This window comes from Dioscorea cayenensis, unplaced genomic scaffold (assembly GCF_009730915.1).
Source record: "Dioscorea cayenensis subsp. rotundata cultivar TDr96_F1 unplaced genomic scaffold, TDr96_F1_v2_PseudoChromosome.rev07_lg8_w22 25.fasta BLBR01000231.1, whole genome shotgun sequence".
NCBI classification, from domain to species: Eukaryota; Viridiplantae; Streptophyta; class Magnoliopsida; order Dioscoreales; family Dioscoreaceae; genus Dioscorea; species Dioscorea cayenensis.
In genome coordinates this window covers 19,129-31,144 of record NW_024086622.1, presented here as the reverse complement: position 1 = coordinate 31,144, position 12,016 = coordinate 19,129, and the positions used below count along the sequence as shown (strand labels likewise).

Below are 12,016 nucleotides of genomic sequence, written 5' to 3'. Positions count from 1 at the left end.
GATGTTTCCATGCAAAATACCAAACGGGCTCTTAGAATCGTGATCACCTTTTGCTTGTGAATTTGCTTTTTGTTTATCATTGTTAGTTTTCCGTAAACAATACAAGTTTTCTAATTAGTATGCTTTGTTTATGTTTAATATTTTTACCTACAGATTAAGATGTAGCATTTCCATAGACAAAAGTTAAGTGAAAAATGGGAAAAAAGTAATTGAAGTGATGGTTATCCATACATCTTTTTAAAAAGTTGGACATGATTTTTCTCACCAACATTGAAGCCCAATTTTGGAATTATTTTAAAAAAACTAATGGAGTGAGGTGCGAGGACTAAAAAATAAACAAATTGAAAAAGAAGAGATTGTCTGTGAAATTCAAATGTCAAAAAGATTGATTGGAATATTTTGAAACTTTTAGGGACCTGCAATTAAATATCGATTATATAATTCGATCCAACCGCTTAAATATCCAAAAAGCCAAAAGTATATTTCTTAATTAATTATACATAGTACGATGCTTTATTTTTCATTTTTACTGAGACCAAATATAATAATAATGGAACTATACCAAAAGAGGTTAGTTTAAGTGGTAGAGATTTAGCACTTTGCTGAAGTAAATAGTTCTTAATTCAAAATGTTTGTATATGTATAAAAAGCGGGTTAATTATACTATGACTACAAATGTTTAGATTTTATAACGCTTCGCAGCCATCAAAACTTTTTGATAACACAAAGTCACATAACTTTTTCCGAGTCACAAATGAGGGCTATAGTGGCCTATTTTAAGATGGTTTTTGGCGCCATGTCAAGACATCGCTTTAAAACCGCTCTTAAAAGAGACCATTATGGTATTACGTGCAACCGATAAAAAGTTAAAATGATTTTTATGTTACAAAATTTTTGTGATCGCTGACTATAAAAGTACTAAAACATTTGTGATCATGAATCGAAATGACTCTATAAAAAGCACATGGTGGAAGATGTTTAATTTTTCATAGGGCATTTAATATTTTACTTGTTTAGAGTTCGTGACTTTTAAAAATATCTTTGGGGCAAAAACTTAAAATAAATAAATAAATAAATAATGAAACCACATAAAACAGTTATAGTGTGTTTGGATTAAGGGTTCACTAGAAAAATCAACTTAAATGGAGGGTTAAAGAGAGTGAAGGCAAACCCTTCTTTTATTTAGATAATTTTTTAAAATTTAAAGGAAGGAAAAGAAAAATTAACCATGATCCTCTAGCGCCCTAGAACCCGCCCCCCCTCCCTTTTGTGGGGGCCAACCAACTTGAGGCGCTGAGAAGGAAGAGAATCTTCAAAAAGATTTCATAAGTTTTTAAAAGACTAGCCTATTCTTAATTTTCTAAACCTTATTGTATGATAAAAATATAATTGATAAATTTTATTATTATATATCATTTATTTTCTTTTAACCAAGTAAGATTTATCAAAATAACTCTCCATTCTTTTTCTATTACTAAAAATTTAATTATCCAAACAAAAATTCAACACTATTTTTCCTTTTTCCCTTACATTACCTTTTTAGTTTTGGATCCATAATAATAATAATTATACACAATTTATTATTGATATAAAAATATACAATTGATACATCAATTTTTAAATCATTTGAAGTCATGTTCCAAAACATCCATTGCATAAACATTATTTTTAACGTAAGTAAAAAGAAAAATAAAAAAACCTCTAGCTTGCAATTTTTCAAGACATTTCATGGTCATCATATTATTCATGTCAGGTTGAAAAAAATAAAAAGGTTTTTTATAAAGATTTTTTTACTTGGCACATCTTTTTGATTTTTAATATTTTCATTAAACCTTATATATATATATATATATATATATATATATATAATTTTTTTATGTATATAAGTTTATTTTGTAATACATAAATAATATATATATATAATAAAACAAGAATGCCTTCTATATTTAATGAAAAATCTCATGATATATTTAGTAAAAATGAATTCCTTTTTTTTACTTTTAATAAAAAAAAAAATCAAGATTTATGCATCAAAATTAGTCACACATGTAATAATTTAATAAAATATATTATAAAAATATAAAAAAATTCAAATTAAATTGACATTATAGGATGATCAGAAAAATAAATTAAAAGAAAAAGATCACAAATAATATTTGAAAAATTAAAAGGTAGCAAGTAGTTTTGCTATTATTTTAAGCAGGTGGCATATAAATTATATATATATATATATATATTATTGATAAATAGGTAATAAGCACTCATATATATAAAAAGACATCATAGGTGGAGGTTTTTTTTTTTTTAATGAATTTGAATTGAAGTGAAGAGAAGTGGGGAGAAGTGGTCCGATTTACCCGCATTTCTAGTGCTTCTTTGTTTTGAAATGGTGGAAGTGTTATTTTTCTCAGGCGGATACTTCTTTCACTTTAGTCTGAAGTGGATTTTAAACTAAACTTATTTTAGTATTTTTTTATTGAAGTGGTGGGAGCGAGCAAATCTAAAATAACTCACTTACTATCACTTCCAAAATCCTTTTTGAATTTACAAAACTCCACCAAACACTTAAATTCTCTGGTTTTATTCTCATTTCCTGACAAATGAACACCAGAAGTACTAAAAGTGTTTTCACTTCCCTCAACTTTCCCACAAGTGAACAGATCCTCAGCTAGGCTGCTAAGAAAAGTAGAGGATGTACACTATCCTCGGTAGAGCAAGTAAGGGCGGGGTCACGCACATATAGACTCTGAAACCACTGACCGACAACCACAACTCATACCCTCAAAAATAGTTTCACAACGGTGGAGTTTAATACCTTAACACATTTTACTTCAACACATGTGTGCCCTCCCGGGCATAGCCATTTAGTTTAATATTTTTTTATGTATGTTTTTTTTTTCAATTTAAAGTTCTATAAATAAATAAATAAATAAATAAATAAATAATGTATTAAGAGTCTATAAATAAATAAATAGGAAGGATGGAGTGGGGAAAAACGTCACTCACCCGCTTCCATGAATTCTAATTAAAATATTCACCGTCGCATTCAGACTTCAGAGGCTGCTACTAATTTTCATTTCTTTCCCATAAAAAAGTTTCTTAAATTTTTTCCACAGTTGAACACCAGAGTTGAATTTGAGAGCAAGAGACATAGAGAAGCTGAGAAGGGAAGGAGATGGTCAAAGGGAGAAGAAGGTTGTGGTGACGATGGTGGCCGCCACTGAAGTCCTCTGTGAGCTCGCAAACACAAAGTTAGCTCCTTTTTGCCTTCCCTTTGTCTTCTCTTGAATCAAAACTGCTACTTTTTTGTTCAATCCGTTTGGTTTCATCTCTTTCACGGGCTTGGTTTGGAGAGGTGTTGTTTTCGATTGAGAAGCAGTCTTTCTGTGGCTTTTTCGTGTGTTTGATTAGGAAAAGGTGCCGCCTTTGAGTGGTTTTCTTGTGGTGTTTTTGGGGGTTTGGATATCTGGTGGGGATGGTGGATGGGGAGTAGGAGAGGTGGGGTTGGTGTGGGTAACAATAACGAGTTTGATCTCGTGATGCCGAGCTTTGTTTCTTCAACTTCAGTGGCCCTTCCAGTGTAAGTAGAATCGATTTCTTTACTGCTGGTTCTTTGTTATTTCTGTGATGAAATTAGGAGTTTTTTCTTGGTTTCTTTGGTTGACCTAGTGATTTTTCATTCTGTGTTAATCTCTTTTTGTTCTTAAATCTCTTAGATTGCAGTCAATAAGAGAGGTGTTAATGTTTGTTTTTACTCACCTTGATACATTTATTCATAGGATGTTGGGTTGATATTTGTTCTAGTTTCAGTTTGTTGTTGATCTGTTATAGTCAGTGTATCTGCTGAACAATCAATAGTTCTGTTAATTTCTGCATCTTTGATTCTTTTTCTTTTTCTTCCGCTCGACCTAGTAATTTTTCATCGTCTTTAAATGTTTCTGTGTGTGTTTGATCTTAAATTTTCCTATATTTTACTCAGTAAGAGAGAGTATTATGTGTTAGTTTTTGTTGGTTCATCTTGATGAATTTTTTTCATTACATATTGAGTTCATATTGCTTTTAGTCACAGTTTTTTTGTTGATTTACTGAACAATGGACAGTCCTTTTCTATTTCTGTATCTTTGCTTTTTTTTTTGGAATTAGATCGATGGTTTTTTTTATGGATGATGATTTAGTGATGAGCATGATGTATTATTCGTTTCCCTTCAAGTTCATTTACAAGACCACGCCAATTCTCATTCTCTTTCCAAATAGGTATTCTTTTGTCGCCTTTCTATTTATTCAACTGGAACGCATTACGTCAGCATATCATAGCCTCTCTTATTTAATTTGCCTTTATTTCCTCAGTGTTTCTATGTGTTGAGGGAGTTATTCTCATGCTTAATCTCAGCTACTGCATTCTTTATTTACCTTTTGGAAGATGCCTCAAGTCTTGATTCCTGAGATTCTAAGTATAGACTGCTTCCTTTTTATCCTTCTTCCTCTATTCCCAATTTTTAAAAGGCTGCTGTGTTGTGGGATCTGCATCAAAACTGATTTTTTCATTTTATTTCCTATTCTGTGCCAGAATCCTTGTTCCTTAATATCTAAAACAAAAGGCTAGTTTCCCATCTTTAAGAAGTTATAAGTCTAATACTTCATATTTTTAGAAGGTCAATTTTTCTGCCTGTGGACTGGTGACCTTGGTTTGTGATATCCATCTTTCTCGTCCCCTCTTTAACGGAGATCTCTGGTCGCTTTTTTTGTTTTGCATGTGACTTTTGCCTGCTCGGATTGCTTTTCATAGTAGCACAGAAGGTAACAACACCAAGCTGCTCCTGTTTCAGGCTATGGGGGAGTTGAGCAGTCTGTTGGACTACGTCGTATTGACACTGTGGACCTCAGCATAAGTATGTGATCTTTGTTTTTTCATGCCCCATTGACTGGACTCATGGTTATCTAGAATAAAAATCGAAGAGCCTTACAGATCTTTACGTCTCTAATTACTTTTAAATAAGTATTGCCTCATTGATTTGTGCCAAAATTTGAGATTACATCATTGCAAGCATCTACATAATACTGGGCACACACATAGATTATCAGATTTGTGTAACATTTATATGAGCTGTTGAAACATGTACCCCAGGAGCTTTCTCCTACTATATTGATGAGAAAAGTTTCTTATTTACTCAATTCCTATTCTCACAACATGGTGATAGCCTTTTTATCACAGTTACTCTCAATCAAAAATAGGAATCTGTATTGAGTTGTTGAACCAATTTCTGATGTTGATTTTGCTCCTACTTCAATCTGTTCTCCATGGCATTTTCTGACTGTGGTCTATGTTAAAAATCGGTAATATTCATTTCAAAACATCTTACTTCTACAACATCGCTTCTTTAAGCGAAAATTGGTACTGAGCATGAAACAGAAACTCGCTCAAGTGCCAGTTCATTTCTTGACCATTTGAGCTAAGGTGCTGCTTTGTACTTATGGATGAAATTGGACTAACAGATGAAATTATTTTAACTGAGCTGCTTTGTGTACCTCTCTACGCAATGTTCTCTTCACAATTTTGTGCTTGCATGCATAAATATATACTACATCTCTTCTGCACAGGGTCCTCTTCTTGATCCAAAAATCAACTAGCCTGGCCATTAATTCTGATTCTCTTCAATTTACTGGTTTTAATAAGGTATGTAGGAATTTCCTTATCTTTTCATATGTTTCGTTATAATACATGAAAACACCCATCTGTTGCTCTAGCAAAATCTTGCTCTAATTGATCTTTCATCAATGCCAGACTTTCACTTTGCCTGAAATTACTGCATCAGCTAGAGTTGGATCTTTCACTTTGCCTGAGAAGAAGGATCAAAAGGCGAATTTAGTTTCTTTGTTGAGTGGTCATTTTAGAAAACTGGGGAGATTCCACAATGGCTGATTCTAGTCCTAGGACTGATACTTGACTAGCGTTGATACTGATGAGAAGAACCAAGGGAGTAAAATCTTCTTATCCTTGTTCCTAATAATATAAATATCTAATCTCTACGCCATTAGTGGAGCCACTGCAGTTAGTTTAAATTGAATTGGGGAGTGGGAGATTAGAGATAAAGAGATCAAAGAAGACTAGAAATTGCTTATTTTCATATAGAAATGTTTGGTGACAGTTTGAATGGCTTAACTTTTTTAATGTTTGGTTAGAATTTTGCAATAATCAAGAACACTGCATCTTAATGTATAGTATCTGCAGTAAAAGGGTATATAATTCACAAATGTCATGCATTCTTCTTGGGCTGACCAAAAGAAGTTTTGTTATAAATATTACTAGAGGACCAGCTGGTTCATGGTGCCCCTCTCAATTACTTTAACCAAAAAGCTTGAGATTCATGAAGTAATAATAATTGTAAATTTTGTTAGTGATGCACCCCTTTCAATTCAAACTTTGGTCAATCTGAGATTAATTTTGATAGGTTCCAGAGCATAAATGGTATTTCCTGTTTATCTCTCAAGTCATATTGGATCAATTATCTGAAACTTGCATTTATAGTTATTATTGTCTGGTTAGGTATTTTAGATGGCTGTCACCTTTTTCAATACATTCTAGATGGCAGTCCGTACATTATGTGATGAAGTATTTTATTGATGTTTAAAAAGGGGATTTGTTTTTAATTTCCCTGAATTGCTTTTTTATGTTATTTATTATTTTTGCATTTCTATTTTTGTTGCAATTTAATATAATTGGTGGAAGATATAATTTTATTAGTGGAAAGGATCTTATTTATAGTTCTAAATGATACAATTTGAAGAAAATGTGAACAATAATGTTGGACATCAAATTTATGTGGGTATCATTTTGACTTGGATGTTTTGGATGGAGGAGACAATTTAGGGTTTTTGGAATTTCTAAATTCAGATTTTTGCCTTGATCACCAGTTTAATTTCTGTAAGCAAGCACTATAGATCAGCCTTTGTTCATTTATTTCATTTTTGAGTGCTCTTTTTGTGATTGCTGGGTACCTATGTTGTTATCACCATAGTGCTCAAGCAAAAGGAGTCGATTTGGTTGCAAAGTTCTTATGGTTTTTTCTCTTAAGTTTTCAAGTATCATTTTGCTTTTCTATGGGTGCACATTGAGCACTTTAAATTTGTTAATGCATGTTACTGTGATTATAATTTTTTATTTTCTTACATGTTATTTATCTTTGTGCAGAATGAACAAAGGACAACATGCTGCTGTAGGGAGCTTCTGATTCTAGTGGTAGATCAAAAGACAAGACTGACCAAAAGGTCGATAATCTACATCAGTTATTAGTTGCAAATATATGTTGAATTTTTATTATTATTTTGAGGAGAATATTGTAATTTTTGTAGAGCACTTACGTCGTTTAGCTCAAAACCGTGAGAGCTGCTAGAAAAAAAGCCCGATTGAGGAAAAAAGGTAATGCGCGATAATTTTTAAATTTTTCTAAATGATTCCCTTGGATGTTTGGTTGTTTCTCTTCTATGTTACTGTGAATGAAAGTGTAGACCAGAGGAAGTGTAATAGTTGGTGCAGCGTGTTCTGACTTTTTAAAATGCTTAAATATTTGACGGAGTTGGTGAACCTCATAAACTAAAATTAGCTGTGCAACTCTTTTTTTGCATCTAGGAATATCGGCTTCATTTTTAAATGATTATAGTTTGTTTATTTACTATTGTTATTGTTGTTGTTTTGCGGTTCTTTGTAGATATAATATTAACTAAAATATTAATTTGAACTGGTGTAATTTGCCTTTAACTTCTATGGGCATGTACAATCTTTTAGCAATTTTACGTCATCTTCTTTGGTAAAAGCTTACTGTCAATTCTCATTATTGTTTGGAGCAAACTTTTTGACCATGTTGCACACCCTGGACATTTTTACAAACATGATCAGTTGACTGCCACATTTTGAGTTCTTATGAAGTGCTAGCATGAATATATATTAGGACTTCTTTGAATATATGTATATATACTAACAAGACTTTAATAGTTTAAGGGAAGTAAATAAATATAGGGTTAAAAACACTAGTGGCAATGGATTGTTTTGGCTCCTCAGGGTGAAAAGCATGTATTTCATTTTGGCCCTTGAATTAGATAAATTTGTTTTTCCTTTAGTTGCACGCTGAAGGTGATGTGACAACTAATGTAGTCAAAACTTTACTATCTAGGGGCAGTCGTTTGATATCCATGCTGACATTGTTGTGAGTTAACATCAGCCAGAGGGGCTATCTGAATTAATATGCTTAGTTTAGGTTCCAAGTTGAAGATGATGCGTTTTCTTGGAGAAGCCAAAATGAACAATGATTGGTTTCAAACCATAAATATGCTCTAAAACTTCCTTGGCCCATGTTCTCGAAAAGCTATGCCTATGTGCTGATTATTCCCTTTAGGGAAGTGTATCAATTAACTTTTTCCTTTGAACTTTTTAAAAACATCTCCATTTTTCAGTAAATAATGCACCACTAAGTTGACCTTAAAAAATTAATTTATCCACAAAATAAATTTTAACTTTTTCCACTTTAGACTAGAGCTTTTCCTTCATTTTCTATTCATTTCTAATCAATAATCCTGTTTGATGACCACTTGCATTTTTGACAGTGTCATTAAATTCTGAGAGCAATAATGAACTAGTTTTTCCTCATGCTTTAGTGACATTTCATTTTTCTTTGTTTTCGATTACATTCTGAGTATTCAACTTATATTAGTAATACTTTTTGCTGAGCATATGTTCAACAACTGGAGAGCAGCAGACTAAAGCTTACTCCAACTAGACAGGAGCTTCACCGAGCTGTCGCCAGCAGTTCACCCTAGATTTTGTTTCTTAGTTATCTACTTTTCTATTTTATCATTGGTTTTTAATATCAAAAGATCCCTATGTTAATTTTTGAATGATCTCTACATATAATTTCTTTCAGGGTATTTTCATTTCAAATTCAGGGATCAGGCCCATTTCAATGAATGGAAATGGTAGTCCATACTCTTTTTACATATGGTTATTTCGATAATAATTTAATGTTGTTAGATTTTATATTTTTTGACACTAGCGTAGTGGGCACTATATGGGTTTATATATTGGGCTTGGGGTGCTTTGCAACAAAGTGTCGAAAACAATGATTTCGACCACTATCTGTATATAAAGCACATTCTGATCTCATCGCCAGTGAGGTGGCCACTATATTTTTCAACACCTCCTCGAGTTCAACTCGGTCGAGACTTGCCGAGACTCTGCACGGTGCATTTTCGTGGATTTGTACCTACTTGTGTGCTCGGAGTGCTTCACCATGGAGGTCATACACACATGGACTTGTGCACTCGGTGGCTCCATATATTTCTACGATGCCAGTATTAGATTTTATATTTTTGGTGCTGAGTGGAGCTACATGTGAGCCTATATTGGTTTAGGGAGTCTACGCTACAAGTCTCAAAGATTTAGTGACAACCCTCTATCTTCTATATATAAAGCCGTTCACCTTCATCATGTACCCGATGTAGTACTATATTTTTCAACGAATGTAATTTTCGATTAATTCTACAATCATGTTGATTTGGATGTTTTCCACTTGAAATAAGCCTGATTCATGCATTTCTTTTATGGTACTAGTATTCACTATTCAGATATAATTGGTCTTACATTCGATCGTTGTTTTTAGGTATGGAGTCCACTTTTTGGTCCTTGAACTATACCCAAAATTCATTTTGTTCTTTGAAACAAAAAATCATCGTTTTGTTTGAAAGATCAAAAGCCTTTTTCTGCATTTTTTCATTGTTTATGTATATTCACTGCATTCTTCCTAATTAGCCTCTTTTTAGGTTCAAAGGAGCAAAGTGAATATAGAGGTATAGTGCAAGGCCAAAAGATCCACTGTCACCTTGCTTTAATGATTAATAGATATGTGCCCATGAGGCAATTATTATCGAGACTAAATAGGGAGGACATTTTTGATTCTTGGATCTAGTGAGAAGTTACCTTTATAGAATGCAAAAATTTAGATGTAGTGCTTTTTAGGGATGTTGGCGATGTTTTTGATGCCTGGAATTGTATTATGATTGCAATCACTACTTCTATCGGTGTTAACCCTAGTACATCATTTCCATTGGTACATCATTTCCATTAGAAAAGCCATTGTGGTTGACTCAAAATTAGCTTGGTGCCGAATTCTACCTTGGATTGATAACTTTTTACATTTTTGTTGACCTATATATATTTATTATCAATAGCTTACCTATTTTACATGAGTCCTTGTTTCTATAGGGGCTTTTGACATTTGACGTGGAAATGCATAGAGGTGGCTAGAAAGAGGCACAGCCCGGCAAATTGGTGATCGAGGAATGCGGTTAACTCTATGCAAGTGGCGTTGATCTTGAGGTTACAGTTGATGGTGTTATGGCACACTCGGTGAAATTTTTAAGCTTAAAGGTGCTGCTGCTAAGGCGGATGTCTTTTTACATGTTATCTGGTATGTGGAAGACTCCTGCAGAAAAAGGTGTTTTATGTGGCTTGGGGCTTTTCGGGTCATCTGAACTTCTCAAGGTACAAATTCTTCTCTTCTCAAATTTTTCTTTGTCTTATTTACAAAAAGTTTTTGGGTACTGTTTTCTTGACATTTGCCTCATAAAACTCTTGAAAAATGATAAGTCATTAGCTATGAATGTCATCTGCATTCCTTCTTGATGATGCTTCAAATCGTTAGCCATATGTAAGATTGCATTTTTGAGGGTACAAAAATTGTAGCTAGCCATGCTACTAACAAACCAATTAACCAAGCTCTGACATCATATTATACAGGCACCGCAGCGAGCACCTATTCTTTGTTCCCAATTTAATAAAAGAACTTAAGTTGTTAACATGAGTGACCCTAGCTTTTATACATTCATCATATCCAAGTTTACTGACATAACCTATATGATAACTATTAGTTACTCTTGTGTGAATTGTCCTTCAAATCATGGGATTTCACGAAGACAATAACATGCTAGTTCAATTCAATATTCATGATGAATGTAGCATTGTACTTCAATTTAATATTCATGAGGAAATACTTGCATAGTTTACTTCTATTCGTTTCTTTCACTGAACTTTAAAATGCAGCTTCTTGTAAGTCAACTCGAGCCACTTACTGAACAACAGTTGGTGGGGATATGCAACCTACAGCAATCCTCCCAACAGGGCCGAAGGCGGCTCTTTCACAAGGTATGGATGCGCTTCAACAGTCCTTGGCTGAAACATTGGCTTCCGGCTCTCTGGGCCCCTCAGGTCATCAGGGAATGTTGCAAACTATATGGGTCAGATGGCAATGGCCATGGGAAAGCTGGGCACCCTCGAGAACTTTCTTGACGGGTAATGCACACTTTTGACAATAAATTGCATTTCTAAGGATTCTGTCTGTAAAGTTCCTGAATTTCAATCAAGAACTATGTTCTAATTGAAAATACAAACATTGTCAATCTTACATCTTCTAAATAATCTGCTGATTTTTGTTTAATTTCTTTTTCCCTTTCAGGCTGATAATCTTGAGCAGCAAACCCTGCAGCAAATGCGCCGAATACTTACAGTCCGTCAATCAGCTCGGGCACTCCTAGCCATCAGTGATTACTTTTCGCGGCTCCGTGCATTGAGCTCTCTTTGGCTTCTGCGACCGAGGGAGTGAGGACCTAGAGTCGATTCAGCCATTTGTTCTCCTGAAAAATCTTATACAATATGAAGAATTATGTGGACTCGAAAAAGATGCTCTCCTCTCTTCTGCCTCTTTCCTTTCAATGATGATATGAGAAGTCAACTGGTGCAATGGTGCGACTAGAGCTTATGTTTATACTTAGCTCAGGAATTCCTGCGATCGTCTTTTCATTGTATGATATCATGAACACATGAGATTTCTATGTCAACTGTTTGAGAACATTTGCAGCCATCTATCAGTAGATTAGCATGTTTAACTGCCAAAGGAAAAAAATGGCTTGAGATTATAAAGACTTTAATGAGATATCTTCCTATGCTTATACAAAGAAAAGGTATGCTATG

General features: G+C 33.6%; 1 pseudogene; it reads left to right on the top strand.

Moving 5' to 3' along the window:
- The first annotated feature begins 5,897 nt into the window (after nucleotides 1-5,897).
- LOC120253872 lies at nucleotides 5,898-11,648 on the top strand (annotated as a pseudogene).
- Nucleotides 11,649-12,016: the final 368 nt, after the last annotated feature.